Source organism: Pholcus phalangioides, unplaced genomic scaffold (assembly GCF_987345545.1).
Source record: "Pholcus phalangioides strain wild (caught in Gottingen) unplaced genomic scaffold, Ppha-v1.0 ptg000015l_1, whole genome shotgun sequence".
Taxonomy (NCBI): Eukaryota; Metazoa; Arthropoda; class Arachnida; order Araneae; family Pholcidae; genus Pholcus; species Pholcus phalangioides.
The window spans coordinates 101,441,564-101,466,679 of NW_028301608.1; positions in this window are offsets into that span (position 1 = coordinate 101,441,564).

The window sequence follows — 25,116 nt, forward strand, 5'->3', positions numbered from 1 at the left end:
CGTAAGTAGTTGGAGCATTGTGGTTCAGTTGGAAAATAGTTTATTAGGGGGTATAGGGACGTCCACTAGCGTTAAGGAAATGTTGAGGTAAGGTGAGACAACTTTATTTATGTTATGCTTCACTATCTTGATATCACTTCTCAAAAGAGATAGAAAATTTTCAAACTTAACTAACACTCTATGGTTCTCTACCACAAAAACTTATTGCATTTTTTCTTTCACAAAAATGGATGTAAATTGGTGCTGTCTGTAAGCATATTGTTTATTCAAACTATTTAGCTTAAATGGTTAACTGAAGGTAAAATATACAGTTTGCCTTATTTTAATTTTATCCGTAAACAGATAATACCAAAGTTGAATCGTTTTCAAATTGAATTTTATTTCCGATCCTCTTAATTTTTTGCGAATTTATAAATTTCTTAACGCGTAAAATTTTATATATTCCAGAAACTCTTGAAAAATGACACCGACAAAGATTCAAATATTTCTAGATGAAAAAGTATTGTACTTATATCGTCGTACTTTGAAATAAAATGATACTAAAAGATGTTCTTTCTAAAATATGAAAAAAAAAAATGCTATAATGGTTTTATTTTTTTTCATGTAGCCTATTTGTCACACATATGTATATATAAATATATATTCAAATACACAGTACCACTAATACTGCTAAACCATACATGCACCTCGTCCTTATTAACCTGCGGAACTTCTAACTCTAATTGGCATATTTTAGATTCCGCGTGTACGTGTTGTGAACCTTATGTGATGTTTGTCTCTGAGTAATGCTTGTTATGTATAGTTTTTATCAAATACATTTTAAGTTTCCATTTTTTTTGTTTTTACATCAATTTTTATAACTAAGACTGAAGCGTGACAATGGAACAATTGTATCGTTGGCCTGTTGTACTCTGTGGTGAGACTTTAACCGGAGGACCGGCCCGCATTTGCGCCTCAAAGTGGGAACCACAGAAAACCAACTTCACCAACAAGACAAAACCGACCTTCGACCAACACTTTGGCCACGGAGGGGTTCGAACCCGGAGTCTATGACTATGACCGCTGTGGTGGCCGAGTTGTCATAGTGACGGACTCACATCGCGAGGATCCGGGTTCAAACCCCACCGTCGCCGCAATGGTGGTCGGATGAAGTTGGTTTTCTGCGGTTTCCAACTTCGAGGCGCAAATGCGAGCCGATTTCCCCGTTAAAAAGTTTCGATGCAGAGAGCAACAGGCCTGCAACGGTATAATCATTCATTCATTACACTTCCCGCACTGTGAGTTGAGGAAAAACTTATAGTTTAAAAAAATTGATTGCAGATGGCAGCACTACACATAACAAGCATTACACGGAAACAAACTTCACGGAAGGTTCACTATACATACACACACATTCAAACATGCACCAATTCGTTAGAGGTTCCGCAGAGGAATATGGGGGAGTTGCATGTCTGGTTTAGTACTGTAGTCTATCACTATGACCACTTGACTACTACAGTGGCCCATGTGTGTACTGGACCATAGAGCGTTAAATGATCAGGCATGGAATGGATCAAAAATGCCGAGTCATTCTTCACTTTATTTGAATATTATTTTTTGACGTGATATACATTGTGTTTCTCAAACGATAGCCGCAGCAATGACACAGAGGGATGTCAGGCAAACTTCAACTTGATAACGTAATTAGATTTTAATTGCATGAAAAAGTATGTAATTGTGAAACTGATTATTGCAGTAATAATGCGCTTTTGGCTTCATTCAAATAATAAATGTTAGACCCTCATAACAGCGGGTATATTTCATGCAGATAAATGCGGGGTATTGAAATTCAGAATAATAACTAAAAATTTCATTCAGACATGATCTAAGAATTATTCTGGCATGATCTATGAGTTATTCTAGGCAAATCGCAGTAAACGAACATTTATTCCGCCAAAACATCTCAAAAACAAATGATAACATTTTATTGAGAAAAACACGGAAAATTAGAAGCTTGAATTAAATGCAAGAATGAAAATTGGAAGTTTAAAAAAATACGAGACAATTCTAATTGCCACCAAGAAACGTTGCCATAAGTTGGCTGTTATTGCAAAAATTGTCTAAATTTCTTAATATGTGAAGTTAATGAAGGGCTATTGGAAATCACAAGGAATTAAAATGTAGTTCCCGCAAAAAAATTTCGTGACAAAAATGAGATAGTTATTTAAATACATTATACTCTAAATCAGTGGTGCACAACACATGGGACAACGGCCCGAATGCGGCCCGCCTACGGATTCATCCGGTCCGCAAAAGGTAGAAAACTACCAATACATTCCAATTTATCAGTACATACCGCGGTAAATACCTCGGCTTATCATATTTCTATCATGAAAATACGAGAAATCAGGATCTATACGAGGCATCGCCAATAGTCGACAAAAACACTGTGAAAGCGAGTGAAATTGTCGATTTTTGGCAAAAAAAAAATTTTTTAAACAAATTGCCAAATTTTGCCAAAAACTATATATATTGCAATATTCTTCGGAGGAAAAAAATATTACTTTTCTTCGCGAGTTTACCTCAGCATAATATCCAGAAAATATCTGTTTTCTTGATAACTTGGGCTGAGGAAAAAAACCGCCTATCTCTCCCCCCATACCGTCCCATCTGGGGGCAATTTGCTGAAGTTAAGGGAGACACTACTACTAAATATGTCTCTACTTCAGAACCTCACGCCAAAGCGCAAAATAAGGAAGGCAGGGGGAACTTGCAGCTACCGGCAGTCCACTGGTTAGCTTCTGACTGTGCCGGTCTGGGTTTGAATCCCGGTTCGGGCTGGATGTCTACTAACACACTAACAAATTCCCTGAACATATCGTAAAAGATCTCTTGGGAATATGTGATGATCACGTTATAGGGTTCTGTCTCCAGTAATGTAGATAATTCAACGCTTGCCCGGTATCCAATAAGGCCCTGGTTTGCGTCACTGCGGAGACAAGATGACTTTTCTTTCCAAGTTCACCTCAGCATATTATCAGGAAAATCTCTGTTTCCTTGAATGGCAATATGTGCTTATTATGCGCTTATATATGATTTACTAATATGCCAAAAGTTAGTATATTTGCAAAAAATTGTCGAAAGTTAATTAAGCTGCCAACTATCGCTAAAAGTTGTTGAAAATTCCCAATGACGTGAATATAGGAACTTTCTCTTGGTTCTTGGGATATAAAAAGTTAAGAAACGCTAATATAATATAATGGGATACTGCACAAGAAACCATTCCCATGAAGAAGGAGTGTATAGAGTTATTTACGCTAACTAAACATTTCACTTGGTAAGTTTTAACAACTCTTTCCTCATAGAAATACAAATATGCCATGTAGATTTTGAGTTTTGGGTGATCCTAGATTTTGAGAAATTGAAAAAAAAATATGTTTTTAATCTACTATTACTTTTCTGAATCAATATAAAAAAATATTGGGGTTTCTAAAAAAATAAATGATATGATTAATGGAATTTGAGTTATAATTAATTATGTATAGCGATTACATGCATTCCCGAATCAATATTGAGTCGAGATATGACTCTTGCAACTTGAAACGAATTTTGTTTCAATTTTATGTTGATAGAACTGAATTTTGCAATATTTACACGCATTCTAAATTAAACAGCATATGTTATTCATCGTGTTTAAGCGATTACAAGTAAAACTCGGATTTGTAGAAAAAAAAATATAATTTCTTTTTTCCGTCAGATAATTGTATTCATTTTATGCAAGGAATGAAGAAAAGAATGAGTAGATATGGAATGAAAATGCAGATTTTTGTTGGTATTTGTGAAAAATATATATGAAAAAATTCATCTCAACATTCGAGAAACATAAATAATATTTACAATCTTACGTATTCCATTTATTTTGTGAATGTTTTATGGAATCAAAAAGAAAAATAATTGATTTTTTTTAAAATAGAACATGTTTTTTACATTCATAATATAAAACGATTTTTAAGCAATTTTTCAAAGATTCCAACTGGAAAATGAAAAAAAAGAAGATCGAATCAGTCAACTAAATTATTTTTTCCATGATCAAGAAAATCATGAATTTTGCATGCTTTTCTAAAATATAATATTTTATATAATATTTCAAATTATATTTCTTGAAAAATATATTATTATACACCTTACATATGGGGTTTCAATGGAAAAATAAAAAACTTCCAATATTTTCGAGAAATGTAAAACATTTTTTACATTAATTGTCACCATCAATCGAATTCGCATGTATAGGCCTCGGCCAACATTATTGTATAAATAAACAAAACTAGTTTTTCATTTTACTTGTTTGTTTTTCTTTTAACATAATCGACAAAAAGGTGTTTCCAATTTCTTGATAAAGTCCAAGAAGTTTGAAAACCAAGCTGAAGGTGGACCAAAACTGCTTGGACGAAGAAATTAACCTGGAAATATACTGAAAACATTCCGGATATGTTCATAGTTGTTTTGCCATTCTTTTTACACTTCATTGTGATAGCAGTTTATAATTAATGTAATTTTTATTGTAAGTATTATGATAAGTATATAGTAAGTATTATGATAAGTATATAGTAAGTATTATGATAAGTATATAGTAAGTATTATGATAAGTATATAGTAAGTATTATGATAAGTATATAGTAAGTATTATGATAAGTATATAGTAAGTATTATGATAAGTATATAGTAAGTATTATGATAAGTATATAGTAAGTATTATGATAAGTATATAGTAAGTATTATGATAAGTATATAGTAAGTATTATGATAAGTATATAGTAAGTATTATGATAAGTATATAGTAAGTATTATGATAAGTATATAGTAAGTATTATGATAAGTATATAGTAAGTATTATGATAAGTATATAGTAAGTATTTTAAGTATCAATGATAAGCAGAAACTTTGTCACCTGGATAAACACACAATACCCGTTACAATTTCTTAAATTTTATGATTAATTTAAGATCATTTTATCAATTATTTCTTTGAGCCGTTTATCATCATATATAAAGTTTCACAACTACATTTACTTGCGAAGGTTTTTAACAACTGGCTGTAACGATGATGAATTTCTTTTCTGGAAAGAGAAAAATATTCAACTGCTTTTGTTTTTAATCGAAACCACGTCCTTACTATTTACTTGCATATATTTACATTATATATTCCATATTTACTTGATAATTATTTGGCAAATTTTGCTCACCTAATATAAAAAATGTTACTAGAAAAACATTTGCTTATTATTTTTATTAAAAAAATTAATAATATAATTATTTCCTATTGCATGCGATGGATGTTTTTAGTTATACGATAATAATTTCTTTGCCCATCGTTTTAATTGAAGAATGAGCAAACAATGATTCAGGACATTAAATTTTGAGGCATTATGTAAATAATTTAAGCCACTGGCATTATAATGGTGAAGCGAAAATTTATTTTTTTTACATAAGTTCTATGTTTTTCTTAAAAATATGCGATATATATACAATGTACACTGGTGAAATAAATTAAGAGAATTTGCATATTTTATCGAATTTCATGAACATAACTGAACTGAATGTAAAACCACTGCTTCTAGACAAAAACGCAAATCTTGTACGTCAAATACGTAAGCGTACACGTGTGTGTAGGCGGAGCCAGTTGAGAAACAGACTTTATTATCACGCGTAAATTAAGACGCATTTCGTTCGCTAGCACACTTCGGCGAATTTATTGGTGTTATTTTGCAGCAATCGGTTAATTTCAAATTGTAACCGTAAAAATGAGTAACCACCAACGTTTAGATGATGTAATCAGGTGGTGAATTGTGGGGAGGCTAGAAGCAGGCTAATCTCAAGACCAGATTTGTAGAGAGTTTAATTTAACGCTCAGCGTCGTGTGTAGCTTATGGAAACAGTTTCAGGATACCGGATCCATCGAGAGAAAGCCTGGGCAAGGTCGTCCAAGAGCCACGACGGCCAGAGAAGATCGCCATTTGTCGATTATAGCGAGGCGTAACAGAAGTGCTACAGCTTCTCAGCTCTCTCGTGACTTGCATGCAGCCACAAGAACCCGTGTATCAAGGGTGACTGTTTCCAAAAGACTTCATGAGAGAGGGTTGTTTGCAAGAAGACCTGCTGTTTGCGTCCCGCTCACTTCTACGGACAGGAGAATCCGTTTATCATGGTGCAGACAGCATAGAGATTGGAGTATGGATCAATGGGCGACCGTTCTCTTCACTGATGAGTCCCGGTTCAGCCTAAGCACCGATTCTCGCCGTACGTTCATATGGAGAGAACCAGGGACCCGCTACCTACCCTCCAATGTCCGCGAAATCGACCATTATGGCCGAGGAGGTTTAATGGTCTGGGCAGGCATCATGTTGTATGGCCGCACACCTCTCCATGTCTTTGAAAGAGGCACTGTGACTGGTGTGAGGTATAGGGATGAGGTCTTGGAGCCCTATGTTCGCTTTTTCAGGGGTGCAGTTGGCCCTGAGTTCATTTTAATGGACGATAACGCGAGACCACATAGAGCTCTTCTGCTCGACGATATTTTAGAGAGTGAGGATATTCGCCGGATGGATTGGCCAGCCAGATCTCCAGACCTTAACCCTATGGAGCATGTCTAGGAAGCTCTGGGGAGGGCAATTGCAACTCGCAACCCTTCCTCCGGGAACCATCCAGGGAATGAAAACAGCGTTGCTGAACGAGTGAGACCAATTGCCACAAGAAATGATAAACTGCCTTATTTCAACTATGAAATCACGCTGCGAGACCTGTATATCTGTAAGAGAGGACCATACCTCCTATCTAACCCATCTATTTACCCATTTTTTTGTTTATTCTGCAACCGCTGTTTCATACCTTTCGACTTCAACGAGTGTTACGCACGATCATGCGTGCGCATTACAATTATTGAATGGTTATTTGTTTTATATTGTATCAAAGTATGTACATATCAAATTTCATTAAAATATGTACAGTAGTTCTAGAGATAATCGACCAAGTCTGCAAATTCTCTTAATTTCTTTCACCAGTGTATTATATTTACTGTATTTCATTGTACTGCGTTCAATTTTAGCTAGTAAGATTCTCTCCATTATATACAAGTGTTATAAATATTGATTTTATTGATGCTATGACCATCGTGACTGTACGTCAATGGTCTTAATCATAGGTATGTATATAGTTTGTGAAATAAATATCAACAATGCAATAAATAATAATTATACAGCTCATACATTATAAATAAAGATTTTAAATTTAACTCCAATTTTGAAATTCAATTTCAACAAATATTTTGCAGTCAATAATCGCAAAATAATATGAACTGAATGACTCAAAATGAATATTAAACACTAATAAAACCCACTAAATAAAATACAATCACTTAAAATGAAATAAATGTTCAAACTCGGTTTTCACGAACGTTAATGATAAATTTCAGATATTTACTTTTTTGTCCATTGCATTTAATTATTAATCTCCTCGATATGAGTATGATGAAAAGGCACTATCGTTACATGAAAATTTAAGCATGAACCGTTTCCAATTCAAGATATGAAAGAAAGATGGCAGCAGGAGCAGGAACAAAAAAAAAGCACAATTCTGGCAATATGAATTATTTCAGGGCCACACATTCAATCAGAAAAACACATTACGGCATGCAATTCATTAAAAATTGCGTAAAGAAATGTGTACTAGGTACACACACGGTTAAGTATTAGCATTATTATTAATAATTATATTAGCATTTACCGGGATCATTTTCACCAATACATTTTGACCATACTCATATCGAGATAACTTAAATGCGATGAGCGAAAAAGCAAATAGCCGAAATTTATCATTAACATTATTGATAATGGAGTTTTTGGAAAATTGATTTCATTTTAAAATGGAAAAAAAAAAACATAATGGATAAAAATGAAATTAAACGAGCAATTGTTTCAAAATTAGTTTTACATATCGTATTGTATTTGCTTATATTTTTTCAAGATTAGCATATGTTGAGAATTTCAATTGCGCCATTTATCATTAGCAGTTCAAAATATTTTGATAGAACTGGGTGATATGGATAGCATTTCCCCATATATTCGATGCATAGAAAGGAAAAAATTTCCTCTCCTCGTTTTCGGCTCCAGTTAAAAGAATTGAAAATGATGGGAAAAAGATATTCCGGTTAAATTTCCCAAAGGTTCAATTCGATTCTCAGCAATTCAACAAATGAATTTTACTTCTCCGTAGAGACGTTCTTGGATCGTTATCGGAAACTGCCATTTTTCTTTTTAATTTTAACGTTATCTCTCATCCACATCTCGAGAAATTTTCATCGCTTCCGGTATCCAATTTTAAAACGCATACTCAAATATTACACGAAAGTTTAATTTCCAAAGAAAACATTACTGTGTTTTTCGAGAAAGGAATAAATAATATATTTCTCATTTTTAAAATTCATGCGCGTTTTCAACGGGAGAATGAACGGTTTTCTTTTGCTTCCATTTTGAAGTATCCATTTGTTTATTTTACGTTCTGTGTTATTCTTATTCCATACATATTACGTTATTATTTTAATCATTATATATATTATTATTAATTATCAATTGTTATTATTATCGTATCGAATATTTTGATTCCATAACCTTTTTTTTCGTTCTCTTTTAACCAATCTTTGATTGTTCTTCCAATTTGTGATCAAATTGCGCCGTTTAATTTTTTTATACAGTATGAATAGTTACTTAAACAACGTATTTGGAAAAAAAAAAAAAAAATGGGCACTAATTCAGCCCATTTTTCATCGGAATTAGTGTAATTTTCAAATTAATTAACTTTTAATTAATGTAATTCAGCAAAGGTAATTTAATTAAAATTTAATTTTAATTATCCAAAGACCATTCGGACTCAGGAAATACAAAGGCGACCAGACATAAACATCACCCCCTCCACGGCTCATTTGGAGGATTTCTGACCACAAGGTCTTGATGACGGCTCTCCATTGTAGAGCCAAAACACATCGACCATTGGACCAATTAAATTTTATTTGTCTTAAAAACATGTCTATTTTTTGTATAAATTAATTAAAACAGTTTGCAATCATGATTTTGGGAAGTTTCGTGTGTCATGTGACAATTTTTTTTTAATTGAAGAAAACTGTTTTTCCTCTATTTTATATTTAAAAAAATGTCTGTTTATGATCATAAATAAAATCCAGATCGAAAATCAGAATAAATTTTTGAAATTTTAATTTTTGAAATATCATAAAAAATCTAATTTCTTTGTAAACAAAATTTAAAAAAATGCCATGGCACTCATTCAAACTTTTAATTTACATGCATGTTCGTTTAAAAAAGAATATGCTAGGAAATTACTCTGCACATGTATTCATACGCATGTTTAGAAGGCTCCACTAAAGCAAAATTTATTCAACAGGAAAACTAGTTATTTGAGATTTACTGCCGATACTTCAAGTACAGATCATCACATTTGTTGCCAAAAGCCGGTACGTGAAGGAGGTTAATCAATTCCCAATGGATCATAGTACTTACGCTATGTAAAAGTCGCTCACACTATTACAATTCTAAGTTTTACTTCATTCTAAAACAGCAGTAGCTAACTTTTACCATGCTATAAAGTTTAATAAATATTATCGTGTCAATCGGCAATAAAATGTAGGTCCCGGTCTAATTATCCCTCGTGTGCAGAAAATGACCGTGGTGCGACAAAAATGATCAAATTATCGTGTCAAAAATAAACCCGATCGTTTTTTTTTACCACCAACAGCTTCTCCCCGAGTGAAAGAATCGTAAAAGTAAACTTAGTACAGTATTACTGTACTGTTGTTGTTAACAACACGCAAATCAAAGTTGAAAAATTGAAAGAATAAATGCCAGGTCATGGCAACTCAACTTATCCCATTGCCGAGACGTCTTCCAGCCTGGATTTACGGCTCAAACTACAATACTCTCCTGTTTATCGAATCAGAAACAAAAATTATTATAATTATTATTTTAATTCAATCCAGTTAACTCACACATACACAGAGAGAGAGAGAGAGAGAAAGAACCTGAGTTTATACTCTATAAGTTCATTCTTCTTCATCTTCTTAAAATAAGCTATACAAATGTTTAATATATATACCGTGAGTATTTGACCATATAAATAAAAACACATGTAAAATTAATTCAAATTATTATTTTTGGCAGTTAAAGTGGTCTTACCACACGTTAGTCATTATTTTTTTATGATACTCTCTCACGATATGAATAACACAGCAAAACATTATTCCGACCCAAGAAACAAAATTCCACTAAAATGGGTGGAAAACTGATTTTATGCTTGCATTTATTTTTTTCTCTTTATCATCTGAAGACAATAAAATGAATTATTTATATTTTCGTAGTCATTTCCCAGTAGTATAATGGGGTGAAAACAACATTGTTTTCTTTAATATTAAATTAACCACTTTTTCCCTCTATTTTAAATCGTAATAAAAAAATTCCCAACTCGCTATGTTCTAAAAATTTCAAGGTTGTTATGACCATTTTAAGTTAAAACAACTTTATGCATTTATTAACACACCCGGTTTTTCCTACTGTTTTATTGCTATTCCTTCTTCAACTTCATATATCTAGCCATTATTTATTAACTCGAAAGAAAAATACAAATAGAGCGAGAGAGAAAGCTAGAAGAAAATAAATTTAATACGAAGAGAACGTTAGATTCCATACTTAAATTTAGAAGTACGTCCCTTGCTTCCAGCTCAATGTATTCTTGAAATTGCTGAACCCAGTGCGAAAGAAAGTAATTCCACTATCAATTCGAACTTTCCCTTGCTGCTGCTCATACCTTGCTCGTTCCCAAGTTCAAACTAACGAGAAAATGTCTATGTAGACGCCATACATACATACATACTTTCCTAGATATTTTCCTGCATCCGAGGATACCATTTATCTAAATCTGCCCCGGGCCAGTCACAAGAGAATTTCATCCAAGAACAATCTGCCGTGATAGGCAATAGGCTGCGGAAGATGTTCGTGTTCACGAGGAGCAGTAGCATAGCACCTTTTCTGGAGGTTTGATGAAGCGCGTCTCTGCTAGTTACTGGTTGTAGGGCAAATAATGTCACGCTTCTGCATTCGGGAACATCAATCATCTGCACCTGAACAAAAGCTGGAGATAAAGACACGCCTACCTTCAACTATGAGGAAATATCTTTTATTATCGCTTGCAATCAAGATAACCTTAAACTTAGTTTGAACTCAGTTATTTCATCACTCGTTATGACAGAAAACGTTGATGAATTCGAGTCCTATATAAATTTTATAATGGGATTTAAAAATGCAACTCGTTTGCATTTGACCCCGAAGAAATACGGTATATGATTTTTCTATGGTATTTTTTATTGTAATGATTCACATGCAATTCAAGTAATTTCATGACATAAAACATAATAATAACTATCGACTGGAAATCATATAAAAGCTACCGTTAAACTGTGTAAAGTATGCGCAGAATTTTACGAAGAAAATGCTTGTGTGTGTACGTGCGTGAGTAAAAAAGTAAACGTTCCTTAAAGACAGGTAATTTCCTTACGAAACCAGCCAAGGATGTCCCAAGTCCGTGCACCAATACCTTTTGATATATTGAAATCGGAGAAAAGATGATGGTAAATAGCTAGTAAGTCATTAGTAGAAAATTCATTTCAGTTTGCTGATTCGTTCCCCGAAGGAACTATTTCGAAATTGCATTGGGTTATTTTATGATTTCTCCACATATCCTCGTATATATCTACGCGAAAATCCAATCTTTCTCCTCCAATATCTGTCATCCGGCTGAATTACAAATCTATTTATTGTCTTCCAAAGATGTCCATAACGCCACAGGTGTTGTTTCTCTGTCCTATTATATCAGAATCATATTCAACATTTCTTTTCATTATATATTCTCGCATTTCACACAGGAATTATCATTTCTATGGCAGAAATAGCTCTCCCTCCCCTCAAAGCATATCCCCCCCCCCTATCTTTATAGGCTATATTATTTAGTTCAGACAAAAATCTTTACATAGAACCGAATTCGAGCTCGGAGAATTTCAATATCTCGAATATTCATATAACAGCTATTCTTTCATCGTGGCGTAGGAGGATTCCAATACTATAATTTTATATGCATTGTCATAATACATGTTTAGGGATCGAAAATGCGTAACCCGTCCGGGTCGATCTAAAATTTAGTTTAAAATCATGATTTTGCCAAATAAAAATTAAAAACTTACCCCTCCTTGCATTATAAATAAAATAATACACTGGGCAAGAATTAAACATCACTTAGTCGAAAAACAAAACCATTATATTTTCTTGAATCAGAGTGACAGGAGACGTTCTAACAAAGGCTTTTTAACAACTGGCTGTTGCGAAGATATATTTTGGAAAGAAAGAAAATTCAGCGGCCCCTGCGGGGAATCGAACCCACGTCCTTTCACTTTCCGGGTGAACGCACTAGACTACAGAAGCACCGAATCTCTCAATCTTTCCTTGGACCTCGTGCACACTCACTCAAAGGGACCGTACATGGACGGCCAGACCAGACTCAGCCAAGCTCACAACTGCTGACGCTGTCACCAGATAGCGACTTATACAAGGATTACGTCACTCTCCGCTACCATACGCAAGTTTTTAACAACTGGCTGTGTGTGTTGCGAAGATATATTTGGGGAAGAGACAAAATTCGTATATGGCCGTCCATGTACGGTCCCTTTCAGTGTACACGAGCTCCAATGAAAGATTGAGAGATTCGGTGCCTCTGTAGACTAGTGGGCAAGGGCGTGGGTTCAATTCCATCACAGGGGCAGTTGAATTTTCTCTCTTTCCAAAATATATTTTCGCAGCAGCCCGTTGTTAAAAAACATTCGTATGGTAGCGGAGAGTAACGTCATCCTTGTAAAAGACGTTCTGCCCTTCTTTTCTCCTCAATTACATGAAGTGCACTACTGTAAATATACTCACACAAAAAAAAGGAAAAAGAAATAATAATAATAATAACGCTCGTACATAGTAGTACCTCTGCCCCCCTCTGTTGGGAAGCAGTAGGAGTCGCAACAATACAGTTGCGATATAATTTATGTAGGAACTGTATTTTATTATGAAATCAATAGGTTTTCTTGATATTACGCCGAGGTGAACAGGAAAAGAATGTATAATTTCTTGAAGCCGGGAATCGAAATATAAGGATCTCTTGCATACCGGGCAATCGCACTGACCATGATACCATGATTGCTGACAGACGGTCCCTTTTCCCTTAAAACACTCACAGTACGTGACTTGTTTTTCTAATTTTTTTTTTCTTTTCTTTCCTGACGTCTATTAAGTATACCATCAATAAACAAGAAAAAGCGAAAGACGAAAAATGAAAACATGCAATTATGTTGATATCATAGTGAAATTAATAGTAAAATCAAAGTGAAATTAAAAATAACGATGTCGGATGTAACTGCAAATGCAACTGTCTCAATAACCAGGAGGTTGGTCGAAGAAGACCTGAGCGTGCTTGAAGCTGTGAGTGTATGTGTTGTGAATGAAACGTAAACTTTTGTTTCAATGTAATAATTTTTATAGTGCTGCCATCTGGCACCCTATGTTTCGAACTATGATAGAAGTGTAATTGAAGTCTGAAAAATTGTACCGTTGTGGACCCGTTGCTTTCGAAGGCGGGGATTTTAACGGGGAGATTTTCTCGCATTCGCGCCTCGAAGTTGGGAACCGCAGAAAGCCAACTTCAGCCCACAAACTGTGGCCCCGGTTCTCGCGATGTGAGTCTTTCCACTATGACCTTCGTCCAACTCCAGCAGTACTGACTATTCAATTATTTCTTTCTTTCAAGCCGAGCACTATACAGGTCTATCGCTATTGGCAATTCACCACCGACTGAGATGTGGGTGTCTGTACCTGACAGTCTGAGTGCGTATCTAGTGTTGTGTCTGATTTTTCAGTGCTGCCATTCGTCCTGGGCATGGCGTTAAACTACCCCGGTACGCTATAACCGTGAAGAAGAAACTAGCTGTCAAAGATTTGCTCGACTCGAAGATCTTGTGTGAAATCTTTTCTGGTGTGCGAGATACAAGTGAAAATCTCGCAACGATTTAGCCACGGTCGGTTATCATTGTCATCAAGGCCACATCAAAACTGTTCCACCTTTATGGTTAGAGCCTAACTTCCTGCTTCTTAGAGTGGAATAAATTGGAAGTAATATATCCATTTGAGGATGGATGTAGGGCGAAAAGACAGGGTAGCTGCCCGGGTTGAAACTACTTGCCAGCACTGAAATAAAACGTTCCGTACGTTCAGACGTGCCCAACATTGTATCAGACTCGCTCACGCGGTTGAGTATGCCGAAACAAAAGTCAGGATCCCGCCCAAGCGACGCTGGACTGATGAGGAAGTGAATCTAATGCCTCTGTCAGAAGCCTGTTTCACGGTACACAATGTGCCCTCAATCTATAGATCCCTCGCTCAGATTTCCGATCACACGCTTGACGCCATTAGATGCCAACGTTTGAAAGAAACCTACAGAGAACTATGCGCGTTGATTTTCTTTTCCTCTTTGTTAGAAATTACCTAATTTTGTTGTTGTTTGTTTTTAATTGTGTTAGGTTGAGCAACTGGTATGTTCACCTTGTTGCCGTTAAATTTTGTGTAACGAAATTTGTTTGTAGTTTCGGCTTTGCTTTGATTTGTCCGGGTAATTGTAATCAAATAAAACAGTTATGTGGTCCTGGCGTCTGTCAATGATAGATGGTGCTGAGTGAAGCAATGCTGAGCCTTGTTAAGGCAACGACGCAAAAAAAAAAAATTGAATTTTGTTCACAAGTTTCAGAAGTGAATTTTTTTGTAAAGTATAATGAGATTGAATCTTTGTACCGTTGTAGGCCTATTGCTCTCAGCGCCGAGGCTTTTTAACGGGGAGGTCGGCTCGGCATTTACGCTTTGAAATTGGGAAGCACATTAAACCAACTTCAGCAGACCACTATCGTGGCACAGTGGGGTTCAAACCGGGGCCCTCGACCGGTCTTAAACTTTACAAAAATCACTGTGTATGGATGTGAGGTGATGCATCTGCTCTTTAAGTCCCATTTTCAGCTCTTAACTGATATTTTCTATAAATACTCAACGCCTGGGGAGCCTACTCTATACAACGCCCTTCTTCCTTACCGGCACCATGGTAAAATGTTAGAACTACAGTATACGTCAGTGTTATGCATCCGCGATGCTGAATTCCGAATAATTATTATTTATCGCTAATCACTACTACTATTACTACTCCAGGGCTTTCTTTCAGCTTACTAAAAGTCCCTGAGTTTCAACGTCCTACGTAATTCCTATGTGACGTCATATTTGGCTTACGTTATGATTGTCTGAATATAGTCCTCCTACCACGAGATGAGATTTGGCTACGGCACGTCATGTCACGTCAAACGATTCTATTTTATCCTAGAAGGACATGCCAATCGTGAAAGCTCAGTCACTGATGAACTTTTCTCGATGTGCAATCGTTTTACCAAAAAAAAATTGAATAAAATCATCCGACGTGACGTGACATGACGCAGCGAAAATTCATCTCGTGGTCGGAGGACTATACTCTCTATCCGGATCTAGCATATGTAGTTGTCTCTTTCATAGTTTGCGTAGATATTTTTTTGGAAATTGAAGATGGCCGTTATTTTTTCGAGAAATACCTATGTACAACATACGAAGTGACCAACCATGCATCGTATTCATCCAAAACCCCGTAGAATTTAGTCGCTGTTACGCCAAGTATGGTTTCAGTGATAGGACTTATGCAACCACATCATCTCATAAAAGTAAGAGGACGTGGGTTCGATTCTCCGCAAAGGCAAGTGAGTTTTCTCTCTTTCCTAAATTCATCTTCGTTCGGCCAGTTGTAAAAATAAACTTCATATGAATTGCGGAGAGTGGCATCATCCTAGGATAAGTCACTATATTGTCGGAGTGTCAGCAATTGTGAGCTTTGGCCCTCATTAGGTCCGATCGTCCACGTACGGTCCCGTTTAGCACACACGAGCTCTAAGGAAAAATGGGGGCTCTCGTTGCCTTTATAGTCTGGTGGTCTACGGCGCTCACTCGAAAAGTGAGGACGTGGTTTCCATTTCCCGCAAGGGGAGTTGAATTTTCTCTCTTTCCTAAATTTATCTTTGCTTCAGTCAAATGTAAGAAAGCGTTCATATCATTAGCGTGTAAAGGCAAATTACAATTTTTCTTCAGTTGCATTGCCATATTCGCGAGAAATTTTGCATTCTTTACTCATGAGAATACAACGTGATGTATAAAAAAAGTATCTTCCCATACTATTTCGTTCAATCATCTCCGAATGAATAATAAATGTCAATGCATCGTAATCTAATTAGATCATGAAACACATTGATGAATATTACTTAAGAGAACTCCCCTTTTCTCTCAGTCCTAGCCTGCCATAATTATTCCCGCGACCTCATTGGAATGCGAAAGAATTCAGAATGTAACAGCGGCGTATCACGTCATGAAAGAAGAAAATGCAAATTGCTACCTTTTCGGCATATTTCTAATTTACTGCTCTCATTCAAAAATTCGATCCTTTGTCGGTCAAATGCGAGGCGAGACAAATGCTATATTCTCGATCTCATTTTCTGCCGGCCCAATTAACAAGTGAAAGTAGTAACGAGCTCATTAAAGCAATTAAAATAATTTCTTGATTCGCATATAACTACGTGTGTAATTTATCATGCAAGTGAAAGTGAAGCGTAACTTCGTCGAATCTGCAGCATTGTAGACGGGTTGGGGGGAAGAGAAAAAACTGATCGCTTAACATTTTATTCTTGATTTAAGAAAAAAATATCATCATTCCTCTTTGATGTAAGTTACTACTAATCTTGAACTGAATCGGTAAATTAATTTTGAGATGAAAAATTCCCTTTGAAATAATTACGAAGAATTTACTAATAACAATTTTTGTTTATGGACCTGAATAAATATTCTACTCTAACAAAACTATTTATAAAGTTGAATCAATTGAAAACGGAACAGGAGCCAAACAATGAAATGACATCGTTTGTTTCAAATTTGCACTTGCTTTGTTTGACCAAGCGGTAGACACCCTGCTCGTGGAAGTCGTTTAGCTGAGATCGGAACCAATTTCGAACATTCTCCACGATTTTGTTGTCTGAATGGTGACCCTTCAGTGGACCAAAAATGTGAAAATCGAGTGACGATAGATCTGGGCTATACGGTGGGTGTTCAACACTAATAATAGAAATTTCATCTGTATCAAGTTTTTATGGCCACGCATTGTCATGCTACCCTGCAGTATCCTTTCCCGTTTGCGTGCAGCAGTTAAAGGCCAAATGACCTGCCCTGTTGTATTCTGGAGTGGTTTTGCTGTATCACAGCGCACGGCCTCTCATACGGCTGCTCTTACAGAGAACACGTTGGCGAAGTTTCGGTGGACAGTGTTGCAACACCCACCGTATATAGCCCGTATCTATTGCCGTGTGACTTTCGTGTTTTTGGTCAGTTGAAGGGTTGCCGTTTCTTCTCAGAAAATGAAGTCACGGACAATTTTTTCAAAACTAGTTCCGATCTCAGCCAAAGGACGTATACGAGTAGGGTATTCACAAATTGATAAAACGGTGGGAGAAGTGTTTGTGTAGCTTTTTGGAGATTAAACTGTTGAAATAATCTATGCTATTTTATTCTGCGGTTCCTGTTCTATTTTCATTTGATCCACCCTTATATATTACTTTAGTTCTTACTATGACCATACACTAGGATGCTGCACATGTATTCGATCAATGTTCACACCAAAAAAACAAAAAAAAAAACCTATCACTAGTATCATCTACTATTGACTAAAAACACCAATTTTCAGATTGATACATATTTTAGCAATATACAGGGTTAGAGAGTACTGTAAGTGCTAGTTTATCTCATCAACCATTCGTCGTAGATGTATGATTCCAATTTAAAAAATGCTCAACAAGCTCCGAAAATTACACTGTACCAGTTTTCGGAGTGAAAATACAGTGTGTAACAAAACAGAAAATCTAAATTTTTACACAGTCTCCTTGTGCTCTAAGTTCCAGTTGGCAAGATGTTGCCCTGTCTCTCGTGGTGTCAAAAAAAATATGTTTCTGAGTTCAATATTCATACAGATATTCGAAAAACGGAAAAATTTAGGAAAGAACAGCGTTAAATACGGGTTAACGGTTTTTCCGAATTTAACGTTGTTGTTTTCCAAATTTTTCCGTTTTTCGAATTCGAATTCGAATATCTTTGTGAATATTGGACTTAGAAACATGGATTTTTTATTTTTTTAGTTTTTGGTATCACAAAGAGACAGGGCAACATCTTTCCTACTGGAAGTTAGAGCACAAGAAGACCGTACAAAATTTAGATTTTCTATTTTCCGTCACACACTGCATTTTCACTTTCAAAACTGGTACATTGTTATTTTTGAACGCCTGTTGAGCATTTTTCAAATAGGAATCATACCTCTACGACGGATGGTTGATGAGATAAAGGCCGCGCTAGCACTTACAGGACACGCTGTATACATATAACTTCTTTTGAAGAAAATTAAAACAAAATATAATATTGATAAAATCTAATACAGTTGACTATATTGTAGAGAAATTTGATGTAGTCAAATATATCCTTGAAATATTTTTTTTTTTTAAATTTTTTTTTTTTCTGGTGTGCAATTTTTTTTTCTTGCGTTTCAATTTCACCAGTTTCGGTAAGTTTGCGTGTCAAAATGAATTTTGTTTAGTACTGCCATCTAACTTTGACTACGAGTACTAATTTTTATTTCTACACGTATTGATTTTTGTCATGTTTTTCCACTATTTATCATTTTTGAAATTAAAAAATCAATTTCTCAGTAATTTGCAGCATACTTTTGATAACTCTTGCCCATTTATAAAGTTATTGAATCTAATGAAATATCTGTTAATATTTTTTATTCAGTTAATCAACTCCGTTTGTTTCTTTCTCAATAATATAAATAGGGGCTACCCTTCAATCATAATCAGACTTTCGAGTTCATATTTCTATTTTTGGACCTTTCAGGTCAAGATAAACGTCTCATTATCAGAAAAATGACTTATAACCGCAGGAATTAACCAAAGTTCCAGCTTGGGCTCGATGATACACAATATTTTCAAGGATGATTATCCTATGGTACCAAAGCACATCCTTATACGCTGACGATGTTATATTAATTTCAACCGACAGGAAACCCTTGAAGGCGCTAAGTAACCTCCAGGAGCTGATCACAAATGTCGAAACATGGAACGCATACAACAATGCCAAGTTGAACGTGAACAAATGTGTGATGATATGGCTCACAAACCTAGATATCCCATCAAACACAAAGATCATCATAGAGTGACAAGATATCGTGCCATCGACACAAACTAAGTACCTGGGTGTTACCCTGGATGAAAGACTCAACTTCAGTAGCCATACCAAGAACAAAATCAAAAAGGCTCAGATCCTTTTAGATAATCTATTGAGATTCTACTATCCGAAGTCCAAACTCAGTTTTGATGTACGAATAAATCGTTCGCCCAGTGTTAACATATGGTGCTCCAGCTTGGGCTTTTCCGCATCTAAGAGCAACATGTACATACTACAACGATTCCAGAATCATGTCTTCAGGCGCTTCACTCTGGAGCACCAAAGTTTTTCCGCCTCACCGATCTGCACAAAGATTTCAAGGTGTCGTACACGTATTCCCACATCTTGAAACAACTTAGAAAAACAAGAAAGGGCGTATCACCAGCATCTGAGAGAAATCTCCAATTATGATGCTCGCGTGTTTCTGAAACATCAAAGGCCTAAAAACATACTTCATAGGAAATATGTATCCGAATTTTGAAAAATGTGTGTGCGGTTGTGCATACACATGTATATATATGTATTTTTGTAAATATTCAAACATTCAATAGTTGATCTCTTAAGGTAATGTTTAAGACAGTCTCACGCACGAGGACATCAAATGTGTGATAAACTGGTGGATAAGACAATTTTCCGCAATTAATTTTTTTTTTCTTTTTGACCATCAAATATTATCCTTTTATGCCTAATTTTATACCAATGTAATATTGTTACTTCATGATGAAAGAGAATAGGGTTCCGTTGAGTTCAGCGCTCTGTATAACGTTCAACGGTCACGGTCACTTTGGTTTGAAAGCTTAAAACATTTAAACAGCGTTGCAAAAAACTTGATACACGATGTACAATGTAGAATTTCGTAGTACTTATTTGTTATGTTATTTGTTATATATATATATATATATATATATATATACTGAAGAGCCAAAAAAACTGGTTCACCTGCCTAATATCGTGTAGGGTCCCCGCGAGCCCGCAGAAGTGCCGCAACACGAAGTGGCATGGGCTCGACTAATATCTGAAGTAGTGCTGGAGGTAATTGACATAATGAATCCTGCAGGGCTGTCCATAAATCCGTAGGAGTAAGAGGGGGGTGGATATCTCTTCTTAACAGCACGTTGCAAGGCATCCCAGATATGTTAAATAATGTTCATGTCTGGGGATTTTGGGGGAAAGCGGAAGTGTCTAAAGTCAGAAGAGTGTTCCTGGAGCCACTTTGTAGCAATTCTGGACGTGTGGGGTGTCGCATTGTCCTGTGGAAATTGTCCAAGTCCGTCGGAATGCACAATGGACATGAATGGGTGCAGGTGATCAGACAGGATGCTTACGTACCTGTCACCTGTCAGAGTCGTATCTAGACGTATCAGGGGTCCCATACCACGCCAACTGCACACGCCCCATACCATCACAGAGCCTGCACCAGCTTGAACAGTTCCCTGTTGACATGTAGGGTCCATGGATTCATGAAGTTGTCTCCATACCCGTCCGTACACGTCCATCAGCTCGAAGCAATTGGAACCGAGACTCGTCAGACCAGGCAACGTGTTTCCAGTCCTCAACAGTCCAATGTTGGTGTTGCCGGGCCCAGGCGTGGCGTAAAGCTTTGTGTCGTGCAGTCATCAAGGGTACACGAGTCGAAAGCCCATATCGATGATGTTTCGTTGAATGATTCGCACGCTGACACTTGTCGATGGCCCAGCATTGAAATCTGCAGCAATTTGCGGAAGGGTTGCACGTCTGTCACGTTTAATGATTCTCGTCAGTCCCGTTCTTGCATGATCTTTTTCCGGCCGCAGCGATGTCGTAGATTTAATTTTTTACCGGGTTCCTGATATTCACGGTACACTCGTGAAAAGGTCGTACGTGAAAATCCAAATTTCATCGCTACCTCGGAGATGCTGTGTCCCATCTTTCGTGCGCCGACTATAACACCACGTTCAAACTCACTTAAATCTCGATAACCTGCCATTGTAGCAGCAGTAACCGATCTAACAACTATGTCAGACACTTGTTGTGTTATATAGGCGTTGCCGACCGCAGCGCCTTACTCTGATTGGTTCCATATCTCTTTATTTGCATACGCATGCCTGTACCAGTTTTTTTGGCTCTTCAGTTTATATATATTACGCGCGTGCGTGTGTGTGTGTGTATTTATATACCATTATATGTATTTGTTTATGTGCGGTCAGTCAATACCTAGGGAGATGGCGGATTCTAAAAACTTTTTTCTAAGTTGGTGGCCCGAGGGCTTCACTGAAAGTCATAATTTGAACCGCGGCGTCTAAAAGTTTGAATACCCCCTGCCTTAAGGTTTGGGGAAACTCCACGTGTTGGCTCAGACAAAATATTGTTACATTTTGCAATTAGAAGAAATTAGTCTCGAGACAAAAGAAAACAATACATATCATAGAATTTCTTCGATAGATTTAAGTATGAATCTCAATCAAAAGTGATGAATTCTAACATTTAAACTAACCGTAACATGGACAGTATAAATTAGAGTCATAGTTTAAATCATATTAAAGTCATATCAGATTCAACAATAATGAAGCTACAAAAACAAAAAAAAATAAATCCATACTTTCGGGATGATAGTAGGATATCACGATAAAAGTCCATTCAGTCCATATTCCCAGAAGGGATTTCATGCACTTTCCATCAATATGCATTCCTATTACAGGTACTACAAGTATCCTGCGAGAGAACTTCCTAGAACTTTTCCTATACGTGTGGAACTAAGACATCGCATCAATAGCACAGGAAATTCACATAAAGAAACTTTCCGGGAGCAACTATTTTGTACTGATCTTCTACTAGGGGGAAAAGGTAAAACTAAAATGCGAGAGTAGCAGAAATGGCCTTTTCCCTATAGTGAAAGAGTTTCAGGTATTTTATTTTATTTTTTCAGTAAATTTCTTTCCTGTTATTATTATTTTCTTCTCCTTTTTTTCGTACTTCAAAAGAGGATATTGCGACGGACAAGACATCGAACCCATTCACTTGTGTAGGAAAAAAAAAAGGGGGATTTCCAGAGATCGAAATGGAATTTGCCTAATGGCTTTGCATCTCCAAGAGATCCTTCTACTAGTACAAGAGGAATTCAACATCCTCCAACATTTTCCTATCCTTCTTTCTTAGCTTAGGTAGGGAAAGTGAGCGAACTGGAAATAAGAACATGAAAAAAAGGCAAACTTGCGATAGGAAATCAGAGTGGAAACACCTCGAATAGCAGTTTTCTGTTATATTTTTTACTGCCCTTAGGGACTTTCAGCCTTCTCAAGTTTCAAATCACATATCAGGAATAGTGGTTTCGATGCTTGCTTGGATGGACAGACAAATAACATGAGAAAAGGTAAAAAGAAAAAGTTATTTCTCTCCTCCTTCAATACTTTTTTATTCAACTTTCCATTTTCTTTTCCATCTTATGCGTAACTTTAGTTAAAGGTAAGTTCTTTCTTTCTCTCTCTCTCTCTCTCTCTCTCTCTCTACGTATATCCAAAAACAAGATGTTTTATAATTCTAGTATCAGTTTGCACCCAGAAGCATAAATAATCTCAACACTGAATTATTATTTTTTTCTTCAGAAAAATACAGTTTACGTATTAGGCGTCTAGATTAGTTGTGCAATTTTTAAATTGAAGAGCGAGTCTGACTCTCAATGCAATTTAAAAAAATATTCGTTTAAGTGATAAATACCTTTTTTTTTTGAAACTTTGAAAACCGAATAAAGAGTTGTAATTTTACTATCACAATGATATATGGTTATAACGACATCGAAAATTCTGAGAAATTTCGTCGTTCTACCTGAAGTGTCGTTGGAAAGAATTGCTGTTTTCTTTAAAGTCGTATTTCGATGAGTCGGTAGTTCTTCTTAGTTTCCCTTTGATATTATTTATATCCTGCTAATAATCTTCAAAGATATTTGACTGCAGCACCTGACTTCTTACTTTTGAACTCCTGAATAAAACCCATATAAGAAAATCTTATTATTAATAAATGAACTGATTTGAACTAAATTCGGCGCAAGAAAATTAAGATTACTTAATTACTATGCAGTCAATTTAAATAAACAAGAAAACCAAACCCGATTATATTTACAACTTGAATAAACCAGGAAAAGCTGAACCCGTTTACGAATTAAGATTTTTTTATTTTGTTACACACTATAATTTCGCTCTCAAAAGTGGTACAGGGAAAATTTTGAACGCCTGTTGAGCATTTTTTAAAGTGGAATCATATACCTCTACGACGGACGGTTGATGAGATAAATGCCGTGCTAGCACTTACAGGACACCCTGTATATCGCTGATAGGTATTTGACTTCCATATTTTTGATGGGCATCTTTTCTCACCCACCTGGTTGGACATTTTGCTGTTGTGGCGTTTGTATATGCATTTGTATAAGCATGATACTTGGAGTGTACAAATTATCTCCGTTGAATTCCGTTGAATATCTCCGTGAAATTCTTGAGTAAGCGTCACCAAGAAGGAAGGAAATATGATAAAAAATGTGTTATGTCCGAAATGGTGGCGTTTCCCCATCGACGTGATATAAGCAGGGTTCATCAATTTTTTTTATTAATTAAAATAGGTCAGGACCACGAAATATTAATTTCACAACCCAGGTGTTGTTACCAACAATGTCGTTATAATCAAGTTTGACTGTATACAGCGAGTGACTGTAATGTGAGTGTATCTGTTTTAGAATGAAGAAAAAAATCACAAATATTAGGTTTAAATAGCGTATAAATGCGCTTACATTTTCTTATAGAAATTCCATACGTCCGTTTTCAACTAACCGTATTCAATTTTAGGCAAGATTTGAAGTTGCATCCATTTTTTTTTTTTTTTTTTTTTTTTTTTTTTGTAAATGGGAGACTTGGTCATATCCACTACTAACATAATAAATCGGAAAAGAGCGGCAAATCACTCGTGACTGAGTGTAATTCAGAGCTTGGTACCGGGTCATGACCCGACGGTTGAGAAAAATTGTCTTGAAAGATTAGCCAAACACTATGCCCGAGTAAACACAAATAATTGAAGATTTTTATTTGTGATATTATTCATTTCAGTTTTTTCAAGTAACTACTCAAACTAATTCTGAAATTATTACTATTAATATTTCTGTAATTATTTCACTCAACAAATCTGAAATTAGTTTTTGTCCTCAAGGGGATTTCAATCATTTCTGTGTGTGAAAATTTTGTAATTATGCCACGGTTTGCAACTTTTCCCTCCAACGATAATGAATCTAAGGTACCCAAAAAATTATTTTTATACCCTCCTTAATTTATCAACACGGCCAAGATAATGTATCAGATGCAAAACGTTAATGCTAATAGAATGAGTTAAAACTCTGAATAGTCAACTAATTCAGAGTTGAACGTACTTGCTAACAAAAAACAAAAAAAACAGGTCCCTCAAATTTTACTTAGCACAATTTCGTGATAACCCCCGGAGTCTCCTTCCTAAATGGAATAATAGTGAAAATGAAAAGCACTAAAATGTCCGAAGGGAATTTTTCCTGGCATAGACACAAACTAGAGTAAATTTCTTAGTTGTTGATAGATATAGCATAATGAAACTTCAATTCCTAACAATGAGTATTCGAGAAGACATCCATGACAGAAAAAAAAAAAAAAACGTTTCTTAAATTCTCACCAATTCTATTTTAA